The sequence below is a fragment of the Mus musculus genome, chromosome 12 (genome assembly GCF_000001635.26).
Source record: "Mus musculus strain C57BL/6J chromosome 12, GRCm38.p6 C57BL/6J".
Classification (NCBI taxonomy): Eukaryota; Metazoa; Chordata; class Mammalia; order Rodentia; family Muridae; genus Mus; species Mus musculus.
This window is the reverse complement of record NC_000078.6, coordinates 26,346,550-26,373,221: the sequence shown is the minus strand read 5'-3', so window position 1 is coordinate 26,373,221 and position 26,672 is coordinate 26,346,550. Positions and strand designations below refer to the sequence as shown.

General features: G+C 45.0%; 1 protein-coding gene and 1 long non-coding RNA gene across 9 annotated transcripts in view; one reads left to right on the top strand and one right to left on the bottom strand.

Annotated features, from left to right (window-relative positions):
* Rnf144a (ring finger protein 144A) overlaps positions 1 to 26,672 on the top strand; it is a 108,526-nt gene that overhangs the window by 42,098 nt on the left and 39,756 nt on the right. The window lies entirely within an intron of this gene.
* On the bottom strand, positions 1,474 to 26,512 carry 4930549C15Rik (RIKEN cDNA 4930549C15 gene). Its single transcript, NR_130981.1, has 5 exons — positions 26,312 to 26,512; positions 17,110 to 17,216; positions 15,401 to 15,594; positions 4,502 to 4,663; positions 1,474 to 2,076 (listed from the first exon to the last, which is right to left on the bottom strand). It is a non-coding gene; the product is annotated as an RIKEN cDNA 4930549C15 gene (long non-coding RNA).

Genomic DNA, 26,672 nt, shown 5'->3' with positions numbered 1-26,672 from the left:
ATCCAAGGGTAACCTTAGAATTCATGCTGCCAACTTCTCATTGCTGGGGTTATAGGCATGTATGGTATACCATATGTAGTTGTTTACATGCTAAACCCCGAGCCTTGTGCATCCCAGGCAAGTATTCTCATCAATTGAGCTACATCCTCAGCTTCTTTAAAAATATCATTGTTTACTAAATATATCTAAAACTTTGTGTAAACTATTGAGCTCATTTCTCTATCTGAATGTACATCCCACTGGAGTATGGTACTCATTAACTAAGATAACCGGTCACATTTATAACCCTTACTTAGTTATCTGCTCTCCTTTTTCTCCTGATTACATACACACCTGTGTTCCTTAATCCTGCCATCTGAGGTCTCAGGATGTGAACCCAAGGCTGGCTCGGACTTTACTTCGGGGAGGTGAGCTGGCTATAACTTGAAGGCCTTGTAATCCTTGAGAGCATCCATGTCCGGTTGACCTCTGAATGTGTTGCTCAGTGAGGAGGGTGATGTCATGGTAGTGATGATTTTAAAGTACAGATGAGAGCGGAAGAGCTGACTCAGGAGAGTGTGCTTGTCACACAAACTTGAGGACTGGAGTTCAGAATCCCAAAAACATCTAAAAGCCATTCAGATTGGGGATTGAGTGTAAGCCCACCATTTTGGAGGCAGAGACAGGGGATCCAGGGTGCTTTGCACATCCCAATGACTGCGGTTTGAACACTGGGTTGACCATTCGCCCTAATCAAACCTCATGGACACAGCCACCTTGAATTCTGGGAAAACAAGGAAGTCAAGTCACAACAACTAGAGATGGCTGGCTCTCTACAAAGCCAATTATCTCTGCATCCTAGTGTGTGTGTATGGGGATTATCTAACATTAAAAATAACTCCAATTTAAAGCTGCTGGGTAATATTGTCATGTATACTCATATGACCACCTTAAACAACCACTTTCTTTTAATCCCAAGTAGAGAAATCAAGTCTTTCTGTGGAAGGCCAATACAGAAAAGGTGTCCTCAAATGTCTCAGATGCAGAAAGTTTGAGGTTAGGAAGTCAACTGGTGCAACTTTCCTCCAACTTTCTGGCTTCTCATCCTTCCATCTTTCTTCCTTCCTCCCTCCTTTCCTTCTTTTCATGTGTATGTGTTTGTGATTTTCATACATGTATGTGTGTGCTCATACATGTGCATATGTGTGGGAGTGTGTGTGTGTGTGTGTGTGCTTATACATGTGCATATGTGTGGGAATGAATGGGAAAGTCAAAAGTTAATGACTAGTATTTTCCTCAAGAGCTCTCCCCTGAATTTATATAGGCAGGGTCCCTTTCTGAACAGAGAGCTCACCAATTCCAGCTTGTTTAACTTACCCCAAACACCACACTACCACTGAAAATCTTATATGAAACTCAGTTCACCCAGAGACACAGCTCTCATCATAGTTACTTTCTGTTGCTGTGATAAAATAGCTAGACACAAGCAACTTAGGGAAGAAAGGATTTATTCCAGCCTTAGAGTTCCAGGGCAGTCCATGGCAGAGGAAGCGTGGCCACAGAGCATTAGGCCAGCTGCTCTCAGTTTAATCCGAAGTCAGAATGCAGAAAGGGAGAGAACAAGATGTGGAGTTGACTACAAAACCCCTTTAAACCACTTCTTCCAGCAAAGCTACAACTCCTCAAGAGTTCACAACCAACCCAAACAATACCACCAAGTGAAAACTAGGTGTTCAAACCTATGAGCCTGGGGGCGGGGCACTGCACAGTCACATCATGACAGCTCCTTTATCACCTTCTGGAGGAAACACTCCTGGTTTCCTTCAGCGCCCAGTGTAGGAGGAACAAGTGAAGAAAGTGGCTCCATGTGAGCTGTGGGGATGACAATATGTCACTCTTGCCTGCTCCACCCTCAGTGTCTGGTTGTCCACTGTGGGTACTGGCATTTGCTTATATGAGAAGTGCCTCTGCAGAGCCTGTGTTGTGGCTGGAAGGCAGCAAGTCCAGTAGTCCAGGCTCCAACCTAGAGCATCCCTCAGCTGATGGATGGTGAAGTGTGCCGGACACCACCAGTTCCTTGCAACCTAAAAGGGTTAACTGTGAGACAGAGTGTGAGTTGGCATCTCAGATTTCCCCTGGGGTTAAGCATCCAGTAGCATCACTCATCCTCCAGAAGATGGCCCCTTCCCTGGCTGTCTTTCCTTGTCTGCTTCACTTCTCCATGTCTGTAACTGGGTTTTGTGGGAAACACTTCCCAATATCATCAGCCTACACTTGAACCGTTGTGGGCTTTTAGGAGAAGGCCAACTCAGAGCCCTCTTGCAGATTTCTTTGTTCTTAAGAAATGAACATGAATATGACCAAGAGTTTCCTGGACTCAAGATTAAAGGAATAAATGACTAAAGAACATGGGTCTCCCTTTAAACTCAAAGCACTAAACTTGCTTGGTAGGGGGTTAGACTTTTATCCACATTTCAAGGAACACAGAGGTTTTCCAGAATGGATCTGTGTGTTCTGTAAATTGTCCATACCCCTAGTGTTGGGCACAGTGACTGCCTTTTCAAATGATGCTTGTTGCTGGAATGCCCCTGGGATCCTTTTAAACTGCACACACTTAGGCTATGGCTGACCCTCTCAATGGTATTGTAGCCATGACTGGAGAAAAATGCCATTATTGATGAAGACAGAATACCACTTCCCAAGGTGATTTCATCTAAGGTCATAGGTAGACCTAGCTCATCCTGTCTGGACAATAGTCCCTTTACCTCTAGGGACCACCATTGAGAAGGTTGGGTGAGGCATGTTCTGGAAACTTTTGTCTTTCATTAGTTACACAAGAAATCCCAGAAGAGAGTATTATGTGGTATTATTTAAGAGTCAGAACAGGGGCAATCCTTTTGGGGTGGTGTTGGGTGCAAGAGAGGCCAGTTAACACACAGAGCTCAGCCAAATGGATCAGTACGAATCACAGCATGGGCTCCTGCCTGACTGGTGTAGCCAGCTCTGCCAATTATTCCTTGCTTCCCAGCTGGGGCAAACCAGTGATTTATTCTGGGAACACTGAAGAGACTCCTGGAATTGAATGAGCTCTTGTGGCTGTGGCAGTAATGAGGCCGAGCCCGTGAGACAGCGTCCTGGCATGGAAGACTTAGCTCTTAGTATTCTACCAGTGGCGGCGGGTCTGTCCTGAGCACAGGAAGCCAACGTACTTGACAAAACACTCATTTTCTCGAGTTTCTAAAATAGCAGCTGGAATTACCTGTACAATTGTTTATTTATTTATCTTTACAAAATAATCTAGCCACAATGTTCAGGAAAGCAAATAGATTCTTCTGTGGAGCATGGTAGACACTCCGAGACTGATGTAGCAGCCCCCAGAATGTCTGAGGATTGTCCTCAGAGAGGTGACAGTATTAACAGTGCCCTTTGTGTATCTTAAAGTCTGCAGTGGACCTGGGAGGCCAATGAAGCCTGGGTGATGGCTATGATCAGAGAGGTCTAAGGTCAATGATGCTATAGCCACAGCATGAGGTCACATGGTAAGACCAGTGGCTGGACTCAGGCATACTCAATGATTGTTGCCTTGAAGCACAACATCCCATTGTTACTTTAGGAGATGCTCATCCTCAGGGGCGAGGCTCTTGGAATGCTGGTGACGAGGTGGGAATGGAGACCATAATGATGGTGTCCCATTGATTGAGCCAAGTCTTATTGGCTGCATCTGCCAACCTGCTGATGCCCACTGGGGAATCAATGCTGGTGTAGATAAATTGTGTTCCCTTAAACTTCAGGATTTCTACTGCAGCCCTTGCCTGGACTCAGTACCTCAGAATGGGAGCCGGCAGTCTTGGGCAGAGGTTATGAGGTTGAAGGTCGCTTACTATAGGGTTGGTGCCTCAACTCAGTTGAGGTTGTGTTCTTGTAAGAGGGAGGAGTGTGGGGACAGAGACACAACAGGGAGGAAGATGTACCACGTTTCTTGTCATGGTGCTCAGGAGCCAACTTACCAATGTCCTCCCTTTGGCTCCAGGGTCCAGAACTGTGGGGCAATTAATTTCTATTATGTTCTAGCCTGACTGTGATAATTGATTCCAGCAGCCATAAGAGACAAAAGCATGCAAATACCATTTTCCTCACCGTATGGAACAAGGCCCACAAAGGGCAGGGGCTTTAGGAAGCCTGCCGAGAGCATGTTAGGCTGTGGTGGGGATCCATGCTGCAAGTCAGCCATACATCAGCCCCAGGGTGCTATGGCAGTGAACCAGCTGTATGGCCAGTTTTCAACCTATGGGTGAGCCCTAGGCCCTAATTCTCTGCCGGCTGCCCTTTGCTTTGCTCAGTTTGGAGCCCCAATTTATTGCTGCAAAATTACATGCTACACAGAATTTAGTGCACAAAATCTCTTATTCCCCCCAGCTTTCAAAAGTCACTCTAGTGAGGTACGTCTGACATTTAAGAAGCTGTGCTCATTTACTGTATATGACTGAGTTTGCAGATGAGTTAACACACATACAAAACTTACCATCATCTGGGACATAAATGAATCTATCACCAATGTGTTTCCTCCAGCCTCTCTAGTGATGCTATTTTATCACTGAAAGGCAGAGAGATGGCTCACTGGTAAAGTGCCCCACATACAAGAGGATCCAAATTCAGATCCCAGGTCCTATGCGTGAGGAGGAGGCTGGGAGAAAGAAAAGAAAAAAAAAAAAAAACAGATACCAGGTTATCTATGTGCCTCTATACACAATTGTACCCAAACCTTTTAAAAAAAAATGTCAGATACTCAAATCCATGAAACACATTGGCCAGCCAGTCTAGACCAATCAGTGAACCCCAGGTTCAGTGACTGTCCCAAAGGATAAAGATTCAAAGCAGTCAAGGAAAACACTCAACATTGACTTTGACCTGTCACCTGCCACATTGCTGTGCATATAGGTGCATACTCGTGCACACATGCAAAAGAAAAAGATTAAAAATACCGAATATAAGATTTACTCTCATATACAATATAATAATTTTATCAATCTTTCTTTAAATTATTTTTTAGTACTGAGGATGGTCCTTAGACCCTTCTGCATGCTAAGCAAGCACTCTACCATTCAGTCCCACAGAATAATTCATAACAACAATTGAAGGCTCTGAGCATCTAGATTATGAGTAATAGGGTCACTCCTGACTCTACTGTATGAACATTTTGAGAAGCCATATTTTTTTCTTTGTTTCTTTTAATATGAAGTATGGCTTCCTAGAACTTCTAGTAAAGACAGAAAAAAATAACTGCCATTTTATCTAACATTTTTAATTTTTTAAAGTATGTATTTGAGTGTTTTGCTAGCATGTATGTCTGTGTTTTATGCACATGCCTGGCTTCTGCCAGAAGAAGGAATCTGATTTCCTGGAACTGGTGTTACAGATGTCTGTGAGCTGCCATGTGGGTCCTGAGAATTGAACTTGGGTCCTTTGAAAGGAGCCATCTCTTCAGCTTCTATCTGATGTTTTGATATCGCATCTGGGTTTCCCACTGTCCTTTTGTCTTGTTTTTATTGCAAACTCTACCATTGGCTGGACTCACAAACTGGACTTAGCACTCACCAGGAAGTCACATGGGTTCCTCTGGGACAGCAGTGTAGTGTACAGATTTCCCCCATGTTCTCTTCCATTTCCAAGCCTGCGAACCCTTGCCTAATTTCCTCTTGCTCCAGCTGTCTGGTTTCTTGACACTGGCTGTTGTCTTTGGCACTTGGGACTTGGTCATGGTGATGAGGAATGTCATGGATGGGGACTCTGTGACCAGCCATTCTAGTGGAGATGGCAATTCCTGTGTTGTTTATCCAAGGCCCATAAAAGGGAGAGGAGGGAGGTAATATGACTTTACTCTATGCCAAAAATAAAGTCGAAGTCAGACCTAGAGAGTCCTTGTGCAGCTGGAAGTTCATAGAGTTGGTGGCAGAAACAAATAGGGAGACAGGAGTCCAATTCCTAGGTCATCCTGTGCCTGCTTGCTGCAGGGAGTCTGCCAGAGTCTGTAGCTCCCCACTAGGCCATTAGCAAGCTGCTAAGTACCACTGAGAGGATGGATTGGGGCAAGAGTTGTGATGGTGGGAAAGTCCAGGAAAGCCTGTGGTGGGTATGTGCTGGCCCAGCTATTAGGGTGTTTGCCTAGTGTGCATAACACCTTGGGTTCTGTCCTCAGCACTGTTTATAAGCCATGTGTGATGGTTGCCCAGATCTAATCCTGAAACTCAGGAGACTCTGGGCTAATGAGCGCCTGTCTCAGAAAATGCAAAAGGAACAAAAGAAAGAGCTGCCCATCAGGGAACTGTCTTGCTCTTAGCAGGTCCCCAAGACCCCAGGTGCCTGTCACTGCTCATGAGACATTGGGCTGATCCCTTCACATTCCAGTGCTGCCTCATTGCTCATCACTCTGGCACCTCTCCTGGTTTGTTTGTTTGTTTGTTTGTTTGTTTCCTTGCTGGTTTGCAAAGCACAGGAACTGCAGGTTGGTTTATAAGCACAGAAGCTTGGGGAAGGAGTCCTTTTTTTTTCTATACAGCCTGGAGGTGAATTGCTCCCTCCTTACGGCTCCTATCAGTCCTGTAGCATTATGCAAGATGCCCCCGGAGCCCTCCCACCTCTTGAAGCCTCAGCAAAAGCCAAGAGTGAAGTGGATTCCAACCTTGATGAGAGTCCACCTCCTCTTCTCTGCCACCTCGTCACTCTGAGTTTGGGACTGTGGGCAGGTTCCCTCAGCTGCCTGGGTGCATCTCAGGCTGAGTGACATGGTAAATGCCAAGGCACTCGGTTCACCTGGTAAACTTGGGCAGCCAACCTTTCTTGTTGCTGGCAAATGAAATTAAAATTACATAATTTCTTATCCTTAGCCCCATGCACCCTTCATAGTTCACGAGGCTTGTAGTGTTGATAATGTAGTTTTCACTTTTAGCATGGCCTTCCATGTAGGAACACAATCCCAGATGGGCTGTTCCTTGTTTTAGCTGATTCTCAATTCCTAGGGCTAGAATCAGGGTTGCGAGGGTTGAACTTCAGGGTTGAAGTACCTCTTGGTACTTCCTAGACTTCTCTGCTCCTTCCCTCTCTAGTCCTCAGAATGTGGATGAGTCATCTGTGAAAGTGGCTGACTTCACTCCTCCTTCCCTCTCCAGTCCTCAGAATGTATATCAGTCATCTGTGAAAGTGGCTGCTTGTTGTACTTGTTTCTTGGGACTGTGGTTGCCAGCTATGGTTCATAGTTGTGTCCCCTTCTGGTCAAAAGTGCTATTGAGACTATGGACTGGCTTCTGTTTTGTGGTTGTACCCAGGCCCAGCCTCCCAGCAGCACCTCCCTGCAGATATGGGAAAGCATTTTTGCAGGACACATGTTATATGGACAGCTGGTTAGTCCAGCCAAAGTCCTCACCCAATGATGATGTGACAGAAGCCCAGCAGCAGCATCCAAGAGGCCCAGGAACTGTGTGGTATTGGTGGATAAAAGTTGAATTCATAGCCAACTTGTCTCTGCTTCAGACTAGACTCTGATAGTGACTCATTTTGTGACTTCGGGCTCCTTGTGGGACTTTAAAACCGTAAGTTTTCTGGCCAGGAGACAATGTGGCTGAAACATTCCAGGGGATGGATGGGTGGAGGATGTGGGGGTTTAGTGGGGACTTGGTAGCTGAGCTGTGGTCACTGCAGGTTGCTTTTGCTGCCACTGACCGTTTGCTGAGCTGAGACTCACATCAGCAGGCCTCTATGTGGCAAGGCTGCACGCTCCCTAATACAGCATCAGGCTCCTTGTATGGAGACCTAACATTCACATCAGAATCACCAGGGGTTTAACCAGAGTTAGATTGGATTTGTTTCATTAGCCTTCCTCAGTTTCTCTTCTGCGCGATGCTCCCATTAAACCTTTCCTAAGGTGGCTGGAGAGCAAGCATATCCCTTCCTGTGATATCCACGGGGTGGCCAGGTCGTAGCGCAGAGACCAGTGGCCCTAGATGTGTAGAGAGGTCAGAATTAGGCTTATTCCTGGCTTACGGATTTGGAATCAAACCCTAATTTCAGAAATCCTGTATTTCTGAAGTTAGGTTTTCCTGAGACAGAAAGACATGCACAGAAGGGAAAGGCTTGGGCTGGAGAGGGCTTTTCATCATGGCTCGAGAGTCACTAGGCTTCACCCCATGGATCAGCATATGGTACGTGGGCTGAGTCTGGCCACTAGCCTGTGCCCTTGGATCCCAGCCAGGCCTTGGGTTACACATTATCTCTGCATGCTTTTAGGCCTGAGCATCAGGGTTTAGTGGTCCATGGGGTGCTGTGGTCGACAGAGCCGCAAGTATTGACTGTGTGGTCCATTATAGTTACAGTCTGCTAAACTCTGGGCCTCACTGTAGCAGAATACTCACCAGTGGAATGAAAGATGTGGATGTTAGGACGGACTGAGGACTAGCTCAGTCTGGATTTCAATTTAGACCTCTTGAGTATTGAACAGTATAGAATTCTAGAGGAAAAATGGCTGTCTGAGCAGGGTCCTCAGATTCTGAGGGAGGGAGTGGCCGAGTCATGACTGCAGGAGTACCACACATACTGGTGGTGTTGCCCTAAGTGCAGTGATCAGAATCAAAGGACAGCTGATGTGGTGACTGTCAACAAGATCCTCATCACTTCATCTTCCTTCTGTCTCACTTTCCTGCTATCAAGTGTGTTCACAAACTAAGCATGTGCTTCAGGCCTGTAATTTCAGCTCATGGGGAGGCTGAGGCAGAAGGGTTGCGACATCCAGGCCAGCTTGGGTTGCAGAGTGAATTCAAGGTCAACCCAGCAACTTGATGAGATTTTTCAAATTTTAAAGTTGAAGATAGGGTTTGGGAATGTTATCTTTAGTTCCAGATTCAGTTAGTGACCTGATTTCGAGAAATCATCCCACCCACCACTGTGATCTGGTACTGATTGGGGTCTCAGTCACAGTATGAACCAGAACTTCAGGTCGGTGCAATGCTCAGCCCTCATCAGAGAAGGTTCTCTAAGTAGATGGTAAGTAGCAACGAAACCCACAGCTGCTAACATGCAGAGAAGGGATTGGGGAATGCTCAGCCCGATATTGGATGTCTGTATCACACCCCTCCCCTCAGGCCTCAGGGATCTATGCTGAACTGGAGGCAGGAAGACTGTGGGAACCAGAGGCAGTAGATGACTCCAAGATAACACCGTGCCTCGGGACACAACAAGGCGCATGGTACACGTGAACTCATGAGACTGAGGCAGCGTGCATAAGGTCTGCATAAGCTCGAGCCAGACACATCCCAGCAAGGAGGTGGGGAAGTGGCCGTGAAGTCCCACCCCTCCCCACAAAGCAGTAGGGATTTGATTGCTATTAGGTGGGGAAAGTCACTTTTCTTTAGTGGAGTGACACTGGGTATATTGGCCACACTCCAGGGCAGGCCTCACATCCAGTAGTCAGCCAGCACAAACGGGACCCCATGTTTTGTGTTTGCTTTTGCTTTTTAAAAAAAAGAAGGAGAAAATGAAGTTTGGTGTGTGTGTCGGGGGAAGTGGTGTTTAAGGAGGTGGGGAGGAAAGAATCTGATCAAAATATATGTATGAATTTATCAAAGAATAAATAAAAATGTTATTTTAAAAAGAGCTGGAGAATAATTGGGGAAGCCACCTGATACCGAATTCTGGCCTCTAGCCAATGAGCCCCGAGGATCTACCGGTCTCTCTCCCACCCCGACCCTCCCCACAGTGCGGGCTTACAGACCTGCCAGCACATCTGACTTTACATGGGCCCCGGGCATCTGGACTCCGGTCCTCCTCATGCTTGAGCAGCAGGCACTTCGCTTACTGACTTGTCTCCCTAGCCCAACTACTCTCCTTTTTAAGTTCTTGCTAGACTTTATGTTGCTTCTCCCTTCTTCTATGGAATAATGAAGCTCCTTCCCAAAGGCTGACAACCTGGAGGTTCGACTCAGCGATGAGAAATGCTTGAGTCACTTCTTCTCTGATGGGGATGAGTCGAAGGCATTGTTCCTTTTGACAATCGAGTAGATTTCAGATTTTTAAATAAGGAAGAGACACTCGGGAGATCAGATCTACACGGACAGTTTTGGAATTCAGTTATCATGTGTGGTCACCCCTCTTCAGTAGAATAAAGAAAACAAGTTATGGACCATCTATTCTGAATTACCACGATGGTCACAGTGGCCACAATGCTTCTTTTATTAAAATCTCTGTAGTTTATAAAACCTAGTTAAACTTTTTTTTCTTTTTTATTAGATATTTTCTTCATTTACATTTCAAATGCTATCCCTGTTCCTAGTTTCCTCTCCGAAAAGTCCCCTCTACCCTCCCCCTGCCCTGCTCCCCAACCCACCCACTCCTGCTTCCTGGCCCTAGCATACTCCTATACTGGGGCATATAATCTTTGCAAGACCAAGGGCCTCTCCTCCCATTGATGGCCAACTAGGCCATCCTCTGCTGCTATATATGCAAGCTCTGGGGGGATACTCGTTACTTCATATTGTTGGTCCTCCTAAAGGATTGCAGACCCCTTTAGCTCCTTGGGTACTTTCTCTAGCTCCTTGATTGGGGGCCCTGTGTTCCAGCCAATAGATGACTTCAAGCATCCACTTCTGTATTTGCCAGGCACTGCCATAGCCTCACAAGAGATAGCTATATCAGGGTCCTGTCAGCCAAAAATTGCTGTGTCTGGGTTTGTTGGTTGTTTATGGGATAGATGCCCAAGTGGGGCAGTCTCTGGATGATCCTTCCTTCTGTCTCAGCTCTGAACTTTGTCTCTGTAACTCCTTCAATGGGTATTTTGTTCCCCATTCTAGGAAGGAAAGAAATATCCACACTTTGGTCTTCCTTCTTGAGTTTCATATGTTTTACAAATTGTATCTTGGGTATTCTAAGTTTCTGGGCTAATATCCACTTATTAGTGAGTGAACATCATGTGTTAAACTTTCCTAAAGGTAGGTAGGTGTGTGTGTGTGTGTGTATATATATATATATATATATATATATATATATATATATATATAGAGAGAGAGAGAGAGAGAGAGAGAGAGAGAGAGAGAGAGAGAGAGAGAGAGAAAGAGAGAGAGAGAGAGTTTTCTGGCTGAAGAGACTATTCCATTAGTAAATTGCTTACTAGGTGAGCATGAGAATCTGAGTTCAAGCCCCAGTGCTCATGTGAAAGGCTGGGCATAGGGGTACATCAATGCCTGGAATCCTGGTGCTATAGATGAGGAGATAAGCAGCCAGTCTAGCCTAGCTGATTTGGCGAGCCCCAGATCCCAGTAAGAGACCCTGTCTCAAAACATAAGGTGGACAGTGCCTGAGGAATGATGCTTGAGGTTGACCTCTGCCCTATTACAAGTACACACACACACACACACACACACAGAGAGAGAGAGAGAGAGAGAGAGAGAGAGAGAGAGAGAGAGAGAATGTGCACCTATATAAACACATTAGCACACTTAGCACACATAAATACAGGAATGAATAAATAAAAGGTCTCTGTTGGGAATCTTGCTGATGTTTTCCTGTGACCATTCTGGGCCTGGTGCAGCCCTCCCAACCTCCTTAGGTAACAGCTTCGGTTAGCATATTGGTGCTCATCTAATGCTTAAGCCTGTAAATGCAGCCTATACTGTGCATCCCTGAATGCCTTGCAGTTTTTACATCATACGCTCTGCAGCTCTTTCCACTCGAATGCATGCAGCTTTCCTGCTCTTTCCGAAGTCTCCCACCTTGAGGAGCTCCGCTTCATGTCACGAGCCTTCTCTTTGTGTGGCTTCCAGTCTCGCATTGCAAGCGGGGCCATGGTAACTGACTAACTTTGGCTGGGTGCTGAGAAATAAGATTATTGGGTCAGTGAGTCAATTGTGCAGTTTGGGCAGATATTGACATGCTCCAGGGTTCATGAACTGTGTTATTTTGAACCATTCTCAATGGGGTGTTCCAGGAACTTAGAACCTCACTGCCTGGGCATTTGGAGTTTTCCTTTGCTCATTGGGAACAGCATCTTCCAGCTGTTTGATTTCCTGTACACATCATGTTGTTCTGTCGGCAGCATCTTTTAAGTCATTGCTATTTGTTTGATGATTTACTCTCTGCTGTTTGTTTCTGTGAGACAGTCATGCGCTGAAGCTCCTCCTGTCCTGGACTCTATGAGTCGCCCAGGCTGCCCTCAAGCTTCAGGCAACCCTCCTGACTCCCCAACCCCCAACTGAAAATTAGCATGCTAGAAGCGCCCCGTGCCTAGCTTTTTAGTTAGTGATTTTTGAAGCCCTGGATGGATTAAACATGAACTTTTTTTTTCTGTGATCAGTTTTACATTGTTTTTATGTTTAAAACGTCTATTGGCTTTGCAGTTATTGAAATTCATTTTTTATAAAGAAATACTGGAGGAAGAAAAATAGCCTGTCCTCATTTTTAATCAGATGATAGCTTCCTTTGGTGACCGTGCCCACTCTGTAGTAAACCCACAGTGAGAGTGGTGTGGACTTTGAAATTTTCACCTCAAAACCTTGGCTCCTGTTCCCTTCCTCGGTATGGTACGTGCTTCCTTTCTCTGCCTTACCAATCCCTTTAACAGGCACCTCACACGCAGAGGTTCCTAACATCACAGGGAATGCCATGAGGAACATCCTCCCACTGCTGATGTGTAGATGACTTCCATGAATGACAGTAACTTAATCACAACATGGAAACATTTCTTTTTTTTTTTTTTGTTCTCTGTAGCTATTTATTTATTTATTTATTTATTTATTTATTTATTTATTTATTTATTTATTTTTAATTAGGTATTTTCCTCGTTTACATTTTCAATGCTATCCCAAAGGTCCCCCATACCCACCCCCCCCAATCCCCTACCCACCCACTCCCCCTTTTTGGCCCTGGCGTTCCCCTGTACTGGGGCATATAAAGTTTGCAAGTCCAATGGGCCTCTCTTTGCAGTGATGGCCGACTAGGCCATCTTTTGATACATATGCAGCTAAAGACAACAACATTTCTAAGCCCCTGCAGTATGTCCCTCTGCCTAGCAAAAGCGCCATTTCACTGACTTTCACTATCACCCACGTTTGTTTAATAGCGTCTCTGAGCTCTTAACCAGGTCACTGCAACTTAGCAAGTGATGGTTAATTTTACAGGAGGCCTGAGTCTCGGAGGAAGCTTAGAGCTCAGGTCCTGTACCAAGTGCCCAGAGTTGGCCCAGAGCCCAGAGTCAGACTGCTTGTTCTTAGGAAGCTGGGATTGGCTCTTCCCCATGCAGGGTCATCCCAACAAAGTGCAGATGACAGGACATGAGTCTTATAAACATCTCAGTGTACATGGAGCCGAATGCCACCCAACCCATGCATGCTCTGTTGAATGAGCATTTTCTGTTTCTTAGAGAAGAGCTGTAGGGTGTCACATGAGTGTTACAGACTAGTTCTTACTCTGTGCTACTGCTGAGGTGGATCGCTAGGGCACAGTAGTGACATAGTAGACAAGCCATGTTCAAATCACTGTGCTCTTGAAGCGTCTGATTCTGGATTCTCTGCAAGGAGAATCCATCAGCACTAAACATTGAGAGCTGGAGGGAGCAAGTCTAATAGTCACTAGGATGGAAAGATGAAATGGTGTCCCTGTCATTATGAAGCTGTTTGGACACTCCTGGGAAGTGCATCCCAGCCTTCCATACCCCATCACCTTTGCATAGGGTTCAGCAGCAGACTACTAGGAAAAGGGAGTCTGTCATTCATTGTAGTCCTGGGGACAGGGAGCTATTCTGCAGTGTCAAGAACCTTGTCGGTGGCCTTCAAATGTCAGAGGCCCAAGATAGCTATGAGTTAGGAAAATAGTGGCTGGACAGAGTGACTTTGTTATTTTGTAGGCTGCCATTCTGCATCAATGGAGCTCAGGTGACCAAATAACCTGAGTCCTCAGGAGTCCCTGATCCCAGTAGACCCATTATCGTTTCTCCAACTGTGTCCTCTCCCCAGGTGGGACCTCCAAGCATAGGGGCATCTTGCCATTGTTGTAGTAATATTAACCTCAGGTTGAAGTCGGGCTGTAAATAAGCTCCTTTTCTAGACTCTTGTTAAGTGGGTATCCCCAAAAGACATGCATCTGGCCTTGGGGACTGCACCCAGGTTGTCTTTGGGTTTTCTTGGGAATAATTGGAAATCTGCATCTCTGTTTCGCTTAAGGAGAAGTTGCATCAGTTCTGGTTGGGTTCAGTTCCCACCAGGTTGGGGCTGCACACAACTGGCTCTGCCGTCCGAGTCCTGACCATCAGTCTGGGTTTTACTTCTCTGTGGATATTCTCACCCAATTCAAGCTCTCCCTCTGCGCCTGTGGGGACTGTCACCATGTCAGAACTCATTCTAAGTAAGTTTTGAAGAATAAAATTTTACAGAGTATTTTTTCCCAAAATGAAGTGTTGTCTTCTAGGAAAAAAGAGCAACACGAGAGGTCTGGGGTATTGCTGTGCTGTGACTCCCTGTTGTGGTTTTCTACCTCATGAGCTCATCTGGACTTGAAGTCTCCTCCGCCAGGCTCCAGAGGTAGAGGGATTAGAGCAGCCATGGTGTTTCCTGAATGTCCACAAGCAGTCGGGATCCAACAGTGAAGGTGCTGAGGAGTTGGGAAGAGACATCTGCTGAGCCCCTGGACCACAACAGGAGCAGCTCAGCTTTACCTGTTGTCTTTCCTGTCTAGGATGGACTGATCATCCAGCTCTCCTCATGGAGAGGCAGGGATTTCAAATCAGCTAGTGAACGTGTGTGTTAGGACAGATGTTCTCCGGGATTGGCTGAGATGGCAGGCTAAGGATTGCTGTTAGTGTGGTTGAAGGTGTTGAGCCCTGGATCTGTAAGTCTGGACCACTGTAGATTGACATTAGGAAGCCAAGGCCTCCATGACCAGATTGAGAGCTTTACAATGAAAACCATATTGTTTTCTCAGAGTGAGACTGCAGGTGACCCAGACAAACACCAAGAGCTCATGTGTGAGGACAAGAGAGTCAGTGTTTGTGAAGAGAACCTGGAAAGTCTGTGCAATGGATGGGCTTGCCTTTACTTGGTAGGCAATGACGTTAGGGACATTGGCCTGGAGTCCTGCATTAATAAGTTGTTGGGTAAACTGCTAGTATCATTCTTGAACCTCCACATTTTATCTGTTGAGTGAAGACAATTAGTCTGAATTTATCTCTCTTTGGTTTACTCTGTAAACCATGAATTACAAAATGCAAGATGTAATTCAATGTGAGAGAATACGACAGATAATTCTAGGTGTGTCATGAGATCATATGCAGCATTGTTGGGTAGACACTGGTACATGGGTGTTGTGAACCAGCCATGTCAGTGATACAGAGCATTACAGTTATTTATTGAGGATCACTTAGTTTACTAAGCTACACCAGTCTTCTCACCTTCACTTGACTGAGTTCTTGAGGTCTCATTTGGAATCAGTACCATGGCAACTGCAAGCTCTTTGTTCCTTCTGAATCTTATTATCGATATGCTTATCAATCAAATGGTAGATCGCAGGTTACATGTACACGTGTGATTATCAAACATGCCACAACGAGTGGAGGGTGATGGAAAGATTCAATGCAGGTGGTTACTGTCCAAAAATAAAAAATAAAATAAAATAAAATAAAATAAAATAAAATAAAATAAAAACACCACCACCAAAAAACGGATCCTAGAGACCCAGGGGAAAGGGTATATAGACAGTGTCAATGTGATAGCATTGATGGCAGTGAGAATTGCAGAGCTGAGTCCTGCCTGTCAATCTGCTTCGCAGAGGCTGGGAGAAGTACATGGAAGTAGTCACTGACGGAGCACCAGGGGGATGTGCCCTACTGCAGCCTCTTTGTGTGTGTGTCTGCCTCACTGTTCTGGCTTTGACAATCTGCCCAGTTAGGTGTGCCCGCATCTGCTGGCTTAGTCTACTTGCATAGATAAATGGCAGCATATCCCACCTTGACAGTTATTCTGCAACTCGGGGGACTCCCAGCTGAGACAGAAGGGATGGGACACACTCTGGTCTATGTTGAATGCAGTGGCTTTGCACAGGGTGTCCTCTCTGATTATCAGTGGAGGGGACCTTGTGCTGGGAGAAGGATCCGCCCTGCTCACCTAAGAATCAGGCATTGCCCAAGGGAGCCCAGCCCTGTTGTAGATCTTGCTAACAAAGGAAAAATGAAATGCAGCATGGTATTTTTTTCTCTTTTCAGAAGTTTTTGTTGTTGTCTAAAAAAAAAAATGTAATATCAACACCAATTCCACAGGGGTCCTTTCTTTTTCAAGGGGGAGGCAAACACAAGCCATTAAATAGGTATCTGGGCTATTGGAGAGTGTCTCTGGGTGAGAGAGGAGGGGCAGGGAGTGATTGGGTACTGTTTTCAGCAAAGAATCCGGTGCTTAAAGAAATGGGAGATTCAGAAATGTGAGGATTTCTCACATCGAAGATATAGTGCTGCCAAACCCACTGCGGCTCTCTGAGCTCACTGCACTTAGTTTTCTTTGTTATCCTTGAGTTTCTTTTTTTTTTTTTTTTTTTTTATAAAAAGACCGAGAATTAAGAGTTGAGGCCCCGTGGAAAAGAATTCCATAGCAGGGCCCAGTTGGCCCTGTTGCTATGATGCTAGGCCTGCTTGTGTGAGGATTTGAATTTGGATCTCTTGAACCAAGTACAGTATGTCTGCAGCCCCTGCGTACAGAATTCACGGGATTCATGGGAGCTCGGGGGCCAGCTAGCCTGTCGCTGGTGGCTCGCTTCCTTTCCTTGTCTCTGACCTCTCACCCACTGCCCTTGAGAATTTGAGGCTGGAATTTCCCAACATGTGGAAGTCTCATTCAGGAAATCTCCCCAGTTCCTCCCCAGCAGCCCTGCACCCAAACCAAGCAGGGCGGATCCCTGAAGCAGGGGTGAGCAGATTGTTTGGTTCCGGGCCAGAGGGATAACTATTTTGAGCTTATGTTTTGTTTACTTGGTAATCTTTAAAAATATGTGTATGCTTGTTCCTGTGTGTGTGTGTGTGTGTGTGTGTGTGTGTGTGTGTGTGCCTGAGTGACAGAGGCAGAGACATTGAGAGGAATATATGTTCATGTGTATGTGTGTATGTGTACAGACCAGAAGTTGACAATGGATGTCTTCATCTTTTTTGTCATTGTCCTCCTCATCATCATCATTATCATCATCATATCTGTTTACATGCACACGCACATGCCATGATGTACCTGTGAAAGTCAGAGGACATTTGGAAGTCAGTTCTCTCTTTCTGTCATGGGTTCTAGGTTCAAACTCAGGTTGTCAGGCTTGTCCAGCAAGTGCTCTTATCTGCTGAGTCCTCTTGCCATCCAAGTCTACTTTATCTCTTTTTATTATTTATTTTGTGTCTATTGATGTTTTCCCTGCAGGTATGTCTCTGCATCATATGTGTGTAGTGCCCTCAAAGTCCAGAAGTGGGTGTTAGACCCTCTGGGACCAAATAGACAAGGCAGGTACTGGGGATGGAACCTGGTTCCTCTGGAAGACCAGCCAGTACTCTTAGCTGCTGGGCCATAGACTCATCAGCCTGTATTGCCTAGTTCTAGTATTGCATTCTGTATTGCCAGCCTAGTATTGCATCTGTATTCTGTATTGCCAGCTTAGATTGCATCTGGGCTGCATAACCTGGAGTTTACTCTAAAAGAGTAGCAACCTTCAGAAGAGGGCATAGATGTTCCCAAGTCCTGTTAAGTAACAGTGATGTACCTGACCCCATCCCAGCCTGATGGGTGTGGCCACAGAGTTCTTCCCCAGGCTTCTGGGTTACTGTGGAGCTAAGCTTTTCTCAGGCACCACCCCGACCACCAGCTACTCTTTCCAAATGTATCTAGAATAGATCTGCTTGTCATAGGCTCTGATTGTCATTGTACCTGTGGGGTTATTCTCTCCAGTCCCTAAGTCTTACCTGAACTGTCTTCAGTCAGCCAATAGGCAAGGCAGACATCTTCAGGGACAGATTCCCATATTTACATATAGTCAACACGTGTATATATGTTCAGCTTTTAAGTGCAAGGCGAGTATGCTCAGAGGCACTCCTGTCTCACTCTTCACTTGCGTCTTCTAAGCATATGTATGATCGTAACTGGGCATGCCCAGGAATGTACTACCCTGAGTGTGCTTCGGAATTGCCTCGCCACTATGTGGATGTTTATGAGCCCCATGAATAAGCTTGCCATGCTTCCTTTGTTCCAGAGGACATTACTTTAGAGAAGACTTCCTTCTCCCCCTCCCCACTGTGGGCGATAAATCTTTCTGCACTCTTCTAAGTCTTGCCTCTGCTTATTTTACCTTTTCACTTACCAAGAGATAACGCCACTGCATCTGGTTACACCCTCATCTCCCATCAGAAACCACCCTCTCCAGCCACGCCTTGCTTTCCTCCCAGGTGGACCCCCGACACCCAGTGTATACTCTATACCCTCAGCATTCCTCCCCTTTCTGCTTTACCTGTAGATGAGCTGCATGGTTTTCAAGTTAGTATTGTTGTTTCCCAAAGATGCTAAGTTCCTAGAGGAGGAAGGAAATCTATTCCGTTCCCTATCAGCGTTTCTAGAAACGGATTCAGGGTCTGGGCTGAGAGAACACTTTTCTAATAGAGTTGTCAGGGTCAGAGCCTGGGCCCTGGCCACACTAACAAGCTGAGCTCTGCCACTCATCTGCAAAATGCTAATTAAAGAGACATCATGAACATCAGGGCAAGATTAGTTGCCTGTGGCCAGTTTGGGAAGAGGAACAAGTAAAGGGGTCCAAAAACTCCCAAGTCCTGGGGCTCTCAGAAACCAAAGAATATACACTGGCTGGGCCTAGGCCTCCCCGCACACATGTAGCAGATGTGCATCTTGATCTTCATGTGGGTCCCAAACAGCTGGAGTGGGAGCTATCCCAAAAGCTGTTGCCTGCACATGGAATATGTTCTTCTAGATAGGCTGCCTTGTCTGGCTTTAGTGGGAGAGGATTTACTGAGCCCTGCAGAGACTTGATGTACCCCAATGGGGGCATACCCAAAGGGGGTTACACCCGCTCAGAGGAGAAAAGGATGGCGGAAGGATTGTGGGAGGGGATGACTGGGACGGGGGCAGTGAGCTGTATGTAAAGTGAATAAGTTAAAAAGTCAAAAAATAATAATTAGAAAAGAAACCTCCAAGTCCATCTTCAGGGATCTAACATGAGATTTAGGTTAAAAAGAAGGCAAGTGACATGTTTGACTAAGTATGTCCTACTTGAGGCATGGTCCTGCCACTCATTGCCTCCTCATTGTATGGGCTCTCCTGAAGGTAGTCTGACTTGTCAGAACTGTGTGCAAACTCTCTCAAGAAGATAAATTCCCCATCAGTCTGGTTTCTAGCATTTTTTTCAATAGGAGAGCAGTCTTGTGCCTCTTGGAAGTGTCTCTGCTCCTGCCAGAGGGGTTGTCCTTTAGAGTGCTTAAGTAGATGACCATCTTTTACTGTAGAGTGTGTGAGAACAGTTCCATCTTCAGTTTCATTCCAGTTTTATCTTTTATGTTTTAACTTGGCACAGAAGCTGTACAAATCAATGGGATGCCAACATAATATTTAATGACTGTGATGTTCTGGTCAGGGGAAGAGTGTCCATCTCTTCAGCACCATTTCTTGTGCTAAAATGCTTATGACCTTCTTGGGGTTGGAAGCATAAAAGCAAACAATTATTTGTGGCTGTGTTTATCATGAATATTCCCTACCTCTGGACCTCATCTGCATAGCCCTGAGCACCTGAGTGACAAGGGATGATCAGGTGACATTATAATAGAGACTGTTTGTGCCAAAAGCACCAGCTTTTCCTTTGGACTTGAAATAGCCAATGGATCCCCAGTCCCAAGACAAAGCTTGGCTACTATGCCTTCATTCTGTGTCTGCCTCATTTGCCCTAACCCTTGGGTCAGATTCTGCAGGAGGCTGCTAATCACTGCCTGTACCCTCCTAAAGCTGGCGATCTTCTCCCAAGGCTGAAGATCTGAAGATGAGAACAACTGGGGTTTTTCCAGCAGGTTGCCAACGGCCAGCTTTTATTTACAACATCCTGTTCCAGACCCCTGGAGTGGTGCCTAGGAGGCTTCATTCCTTGTCTTTACCTTCTAGGAATAGCAGACCTTTGTAGACATCATCACCCTGCTGAGACTGTTCCTCCTGAACATGGTCATCTCCTGGGAGCCAGACAGCACCCCCTGAACCCCACACTAAGTAGTTTCTCATGCTGTGACATGAGAACACCTAATTGAACCAACTCAAGGAAGGAAGGGCTTCTTTGATTCACGATGTGATGGTATAGTCCCGTGGTTCTCAACCTGTGGATGACTGACCCCTTGGGGTCCAAAGACTCTTTCACAGGGATAGCATATATATCCTACTTTGCAATTCATAACATTTATGAATTAGCAATGAAATATTTTTATGGTTGGGCTCACCCCAACGTGAGCAACTGTATTAAAGGCTCACACAGCATATGCAAGGTTCAGTTCCAACATGGTGGGTAAGTTATTGCAGCAGGCATGTGAGGGGCTCAGAATAAATTCTAAATTTTCTGGCAGAGTTGTGTCAGGTAGGCAGACACTGCGCTGTAACAAAATAACAGTGAACTTGTTAGGGCCCTCTTTTGCCATTTATCTCCCTGCCTTTGGCTTCATAGTGAGATTTGGCAGGGCAGGTTTTTTGACTAGAGAAGGCAAAGAGTTCCCGTCTATTGTGCCTTGAAGGTAGCCACTGGCTTGGTTGGCGTTTGTAATTCTTCATCTTCGATACTGCTTCAAGCTTTCTAGATGCCTAATATCCTTTGCTTAATACTTGATGGAAGTGGAAGCATGCATGTATGGATGTAGGAAATAAAGGATGAGGGATTGCTGGGCATGGTGGTATGTAACTATTATCGCAGAGAAATGAGAGATGAAGACAAGCCAAGAGGACCAGAGATTCAGGCTCATTCTTAGCTGTATAGTGAGTCCCAAGCCAGCCAAGGCTGCATGAGATCCTGTCACACACACACACACACACACACACGAGAGAGAGAGAGAGAGAGAGAGAGAGAGAGAGAGAGAGAGAGAGAGAGAGAGAGAGAGAGAGAGGTGGGGGAGAGGTTGGGGCGGTGCTGTGATGGAGGTTGGACTTTCAGGAGGCTTGGAAGATATACAATATGGAATATTGGGTTACAGGTCTAAACTGACCTAGGGGATATACTCATTTGACTCTGGTCTGTGTTAGCAGAGTTTGAACTTTGCAAAGTATACCCTGTACTCATCACCTCTCCCTTTGAGATCTGTTCCTCTCTCTATGAGGAGCTCAGTCACATGATTCCAGGTTGGCCAGAGGCTGAGTATTTCACATCTTTTGAGAAGCTTATGGCTTTGAGAAACCCTGAGCCATCCCCAGTCAGACGACCTCCTTACTTGTGAGATCACTGACTCATGAAGGTACAGTCTTAGCTCCAGGGCCTCGTGGTGACCAGTTCCCAAAGCTGAGTTAAACGTGAGTTCTTCTGGTCTTCGCAGAGTCTTCTTTCACCCTGACTAACTCTTCACCCCTCTGCTACCTCCATTCAGTTCTGATTCAATCAAAAGACTGACAAGCTCTACATCCAGAAGTTTCCCAGGCTTGTTGCCCTGGCAGCAAGCTTCTGTTTGTACCCTGAAGGAAACAGCTATTGTACTCCATGCTGAGCTGGCTGCAGGCCTGTTCTAGACCATGCTCACAAGCACCAAATTAAAGGAACCACAAAAGCTGCAGATGACAAGAGAAAACATCCCCCTGCACCCCACAAAGGGCTCTCTGTGCAGCTAAGTGTGCCCCACGTCCAGCCACTCCAAGCTTCTCATAGCTGTGCCTGCATTCTATTCTCTATATGCCATTATCTGAAAATAAAGCAGAACAAAGTTGAAGGTGACAGTGTCCCTCACCAGGTCTGAAATCATACATCAAGGGGAGTTTATTCCAAAAGACAGAATTGTTGCTGAGGTTGCTTAGTGTGACTGCTTAGGGAGTCTGTAAGCATTTGAGGTTGGAAAATTCTCTCTGGAATCAGGGGTAATTCAGAGAGCCCTTCAACATAAAAAAATGTAATAATTTAATGCTTGATGTCTAAAATGTTGCTCTCTGGTAGCCAAATATAATGTTTATCTGATTACCATAAACTGATGTTGATATAATAGGCCCTTTATGTCTTCCTTTGCATTTCGTTCATGGATGGGGTTCAGAGAGCTTAGCTGCCCTTGGCCTTCTGTGGGAAGCAAGCCATGATGATAACAATACTGAACATTAAATTGTTTTGTTTCATTTTTTGAGATTATAATATAATTACGTCACTTCTCCTTTCCCTGTTCTTCTTCCAAAACACATACATCTCCCTGTTCTCCTTGTTCTCTTCAAATTCATGGTCTGGTTTTTCATTAATTGTTGCTACATGTGTGTGTGTGTGTGTGTGTGTGTGTGTGTGTGTGTTATATGTATATACATCTTCCTAAGTATAACCTGCTCAGTCTGTCTAATGTTATTTTTATGTATGTTTTCAGGGCTGACCATTTGGTATCAGGCAGCCAATTAGTAGGTTCTTCCCTGGGGAAGTTTCTCCTGTTCTCAGGATTCCTTAGTTACAATTGACTGGAGTTCTCTGGGTAAGGTTGAGGCATGATGGGCTTTCCCCTGTGCACTTTGACACATCCATTGTTGTCCTTGTTGAGCTCATATTTAAGTAGTCGTGTGGGTGAAAATTTATGGGTATAGGTTCCAATAGTACTAGGAAACATTATCTCAGAGCAAACTCTCTGAACTCTGATCTCTGGCTTTTACAGTCTTCTCACTCCCTTTTCTGCAATGGTCTCTGAGCCTTCGGGAGTTGATTTATAGATGTATCTCTTGGGACTGGGCTCTACAACTCTGAATTTTGACTGGCTGTCATTTTATTTTATTTTATTTTATTTTATTTTATTTTATTTTATTTTATTTTTTGTAATGGTCTCCATCTGCTACAAAGAGAAGTTTCATTGATGAGTCATGCGGACTACACTTATCTGTCTTTATAGAGACAAATGTTTAGAGTATATATACATTGGGGAATATGTTGGTTTAGTAAAGTAGTGGTTGTAGACTCTCCTCCTAGATCCATGACTTTATTAGCCCTGGGTAGTTGGCTAGGCTTCCTGTGTCAGATGAGATTTTCCTCATGTCGGTTGAATCTTATATCCAATTAGACAGTTGTTGGTTACTGCAGAGGCATGTATATCACTGCTGGGCCCTTAGGGTTATTGTGCCATCCTTGGAGGTTGTTGTTGTGATTCATAGATGCCATAGCCGAGAAGATTATTGATTGTTTCTCTCCTGTGGAAGCTTGTGTGGCACCTCCTGGTGCCATGAAAGCTAGTCCTTAGGAAGGAGAGACCTCTGGCTCCTGTGTCTGAAGTGCATGGTAACTTCAGTAATAGACACTTGCCTTCTACTTCTGGGGTCAACCAAGGGCAGCAGCAATAGTGTAATGTTTTGGAAGTCTCTTGGGCTACTCTTACCAACAACTCAAGAAGGCTTCTCATGCCTGGTGTTGGTGGTTTAATGATTTGTGCTCTTGGAGGGAACATAATCATCAAGGATCAGTAATTTTAATTTAAACTATGTGTAAATATTTATATACACACGTGTTATAGGGTTTTTTTAAGGTAAACAGTGAACTGTTATGATTCTTTATGACATTTTCAGACATTCTACTGGTATTTTACATTCCTCCCATCTTCTGTATTTCTCTCCCTCTCCCCTCTCTAATTATGGCTTCCTGTATTTTCCTTACATTTGGTTTGTTGAGTATAATTTTTTTAGGCTGTTCATTTGGTGGTATTTCTTTTTCCTTCAATTATTTTGTAGATAGTTTTGCTGGGTACATTAGTCTAGGCTGGGTGTCATAGTATTTTAGGACTTGAAAGGTATTTTTTGGCTTTATAGAGAAATCACCTGTTACTGTGATGGGTTTTTCTTTATATGGTACTTGTATTTTTTTCTCTTGTAGCTTTCAATACTGTACTGACTAGTTTACGTCAATTTGACACAAGCTAGAGTCATTAGTGAAAAGGGAGCCTCAATTAAACATGTCTTCATAAGACCACACTACAGGCAAACCTGTAGAACATTTTCTTAATTAGTGATTGATATGGGAGAGCCCAGCCCATTGTGGGTGGTGCTATCCCTGGGCTGGTGGTCCTGGTTCTATAAGAAAGTAGTCTGAGCAAGCCAGGGGGAACAAGCCAGTTGCAGCACCTTTCCATGGCCTCTGCATCGGCTCTTTCTTCCAAGTTCCTGTCCTGTTTGAGTTTCTGTCCTGACTTTCTTTGATGATGAAAGGTGCTGGGGAAGTATAAGCCAAATAAATCATTTCCTCCCCAAGTTGTGTTTGGTCATGGTGTTTCATCAGAGCAACAACAACTCTAACTAGGACAAATATACTTTCTTCCATTCTGTATAAAAAAGTGTTTTAAGTGATATATCATGGGGATTTTCTTCTCTGGTGTTATCTGTTTGGTGTTCTGTGTCCTTTTTGTATCTGTATGGCTGTCTGTGTCTTCCCTTAGTCTAGGAAAGTTTTCTTCTGTGATCTTTTTGAAGATCTGGTCTATGCCATTGACTGAAGATTTTTCTCCCTCATGTCTGTCTCTCTCTCGCTCTATCTCTCTCTCTCTAATTTTATATATTCAATGTTTCTTTCTTCTTACTGAATTCCATTCTCAAGACGTCTTTGTCCTATTTATTTTTTAGCTTTATGGATTTTTTCTGGGGATGTGGTGCATGTGATTGGAGAGAACGTAGATGTTATTTTTCCTTAATTTTATTGAGTTTGTGTCTTTAACCTCCTTGAATTCTTTGATGAGATTTATTATTGTACTTTTAAAATTGTGTATCCTGAGGTTTATCTAGATAATTTTCACTGGCTGGGGACACGCTATAGTGATCCACTCTTTCCAGCCATGTGCCACCATCTCCAATTGGTCTGTTTACATTTTGAATATACAAGTGGATCAGAATTTCCATGGTTTAATCTGCCCTGAAATCACTCTCATAGATGCATTCAGAGGTGTGTTTTCCTAATCTGTGAGTTTCTCAATCTTTGGATCTGAAGCAAGATCAGCCACTCTGAAACTTCTTCAAGATGGTCTGCTGGAGCCTCAGGTTGATATTGAACATTTCCCCAAAGATGGTCTCAGCAGAATTTCTCCTATGTGTGTCTGTGACTTTGTTTTTGGTTGTTTGTTTGATTGTTTTCACCTGTGGGCAGCAAGAGCTCTGGAAACAATTTGGACAACCATGTGGACATTTCTTTCTGTGGTGCTGATGATGTAATTGTGAATCTCTGAGCACTCAAGTGGAGGGGAAGTATGGGGTGAAAAGCTGTGAAGCCACCCTGCCTACGGTTCTGTGTCTGTGTATCAGTCTATACCCCATCCAGCCCCCTACACATCTCAGTGTTCAGTCATGACTGCTGTTCCTGTCCTAGAGTTCCTAATGCCTGGCCTGCACTCTCATCTGGACAGGTGTGTATTAAAGGTGTGAACCCCTAAAGCTTCTGTGAAGCTCCCTGACACCTGCTGATCTTTGAGTGAGTGGTCTCTGTCCAACCCCCCCGCCCCCCCCCAGCCATGTTACAAGATAGACAAGTAGTAGGCTCCCTCTTTGTCCTTTGCTCCGCTGTCTGCCTGGTCCTCCTATGGCAACATCTTAATTTAGGAATGGCCTTTATGGTGCAAAGCCATATTGCTGAGCTGTCTTCCTATAGAAAGGAATTCATGACCCAATTGATCCCCAACATAGGGCCTTCTTAGATTTATCATATATTACTTATTTAGCATGTCAAACCCTTAATGAATGAGGTCATTATGAATTCACTGGGATGTCTGTAAACTTTCTTTAGGTATTTTTTAGAATTTAGTAGTATCTTGGGAAAACCTTAGCTTAAAATGTCATCCTTTTCTTTTGAGCCTACATTTCCTGGGGGTGAGGAGGCTTTTAAAAATAAAATTCACTGGTGAGACTTAGGTTGGGATTTGTAGGTTTGGATTTAGAGGTAGGAAAAGGTCACAGGTAGACCAGAGAGTGCCTCAACACGCACGCGCACACACACACAAACACACACACACACACACACACACACACACACACACACACACATGAACATGTACAAACATACACAGAGCTCCTCTGGTGACATACTGGCTCTTTATGGTCAACAAGCTTATGCATTCCTCACTAAAACTTTTACTTTGATCAGACTTCCTTTATTTTTACCCAGAATTCCACCTTACCTTCCAAGATCAGTGTCATACATATTTGGATGATTTCAAGAAAATTTGAATCCTGGCAATCTTGAGGATCGTTGTCCAGCATTCTTTAGGACATTCCTGAATCACTATTTGCCTGCTATTCTTCCCACCATAAGACTGGGTGTTGCAGGTTTATGGAGTAGACCACAGCCTGAAGTGTCAATCTCACCCAGCCTAGTCAAGGGTGCACACTGTCACCCGGCCTGACTACTGTGACACCCACAGTGTGCCTCCACCAGACACAGTGTGACATCACCCTGGCAGCCTCCTCTCTCTGCACCTGGACAGACAGTCCCTGTGTGCAGCCCACCCTAGAGTCTGAGTTGGGCTCCATCTCCCCGGG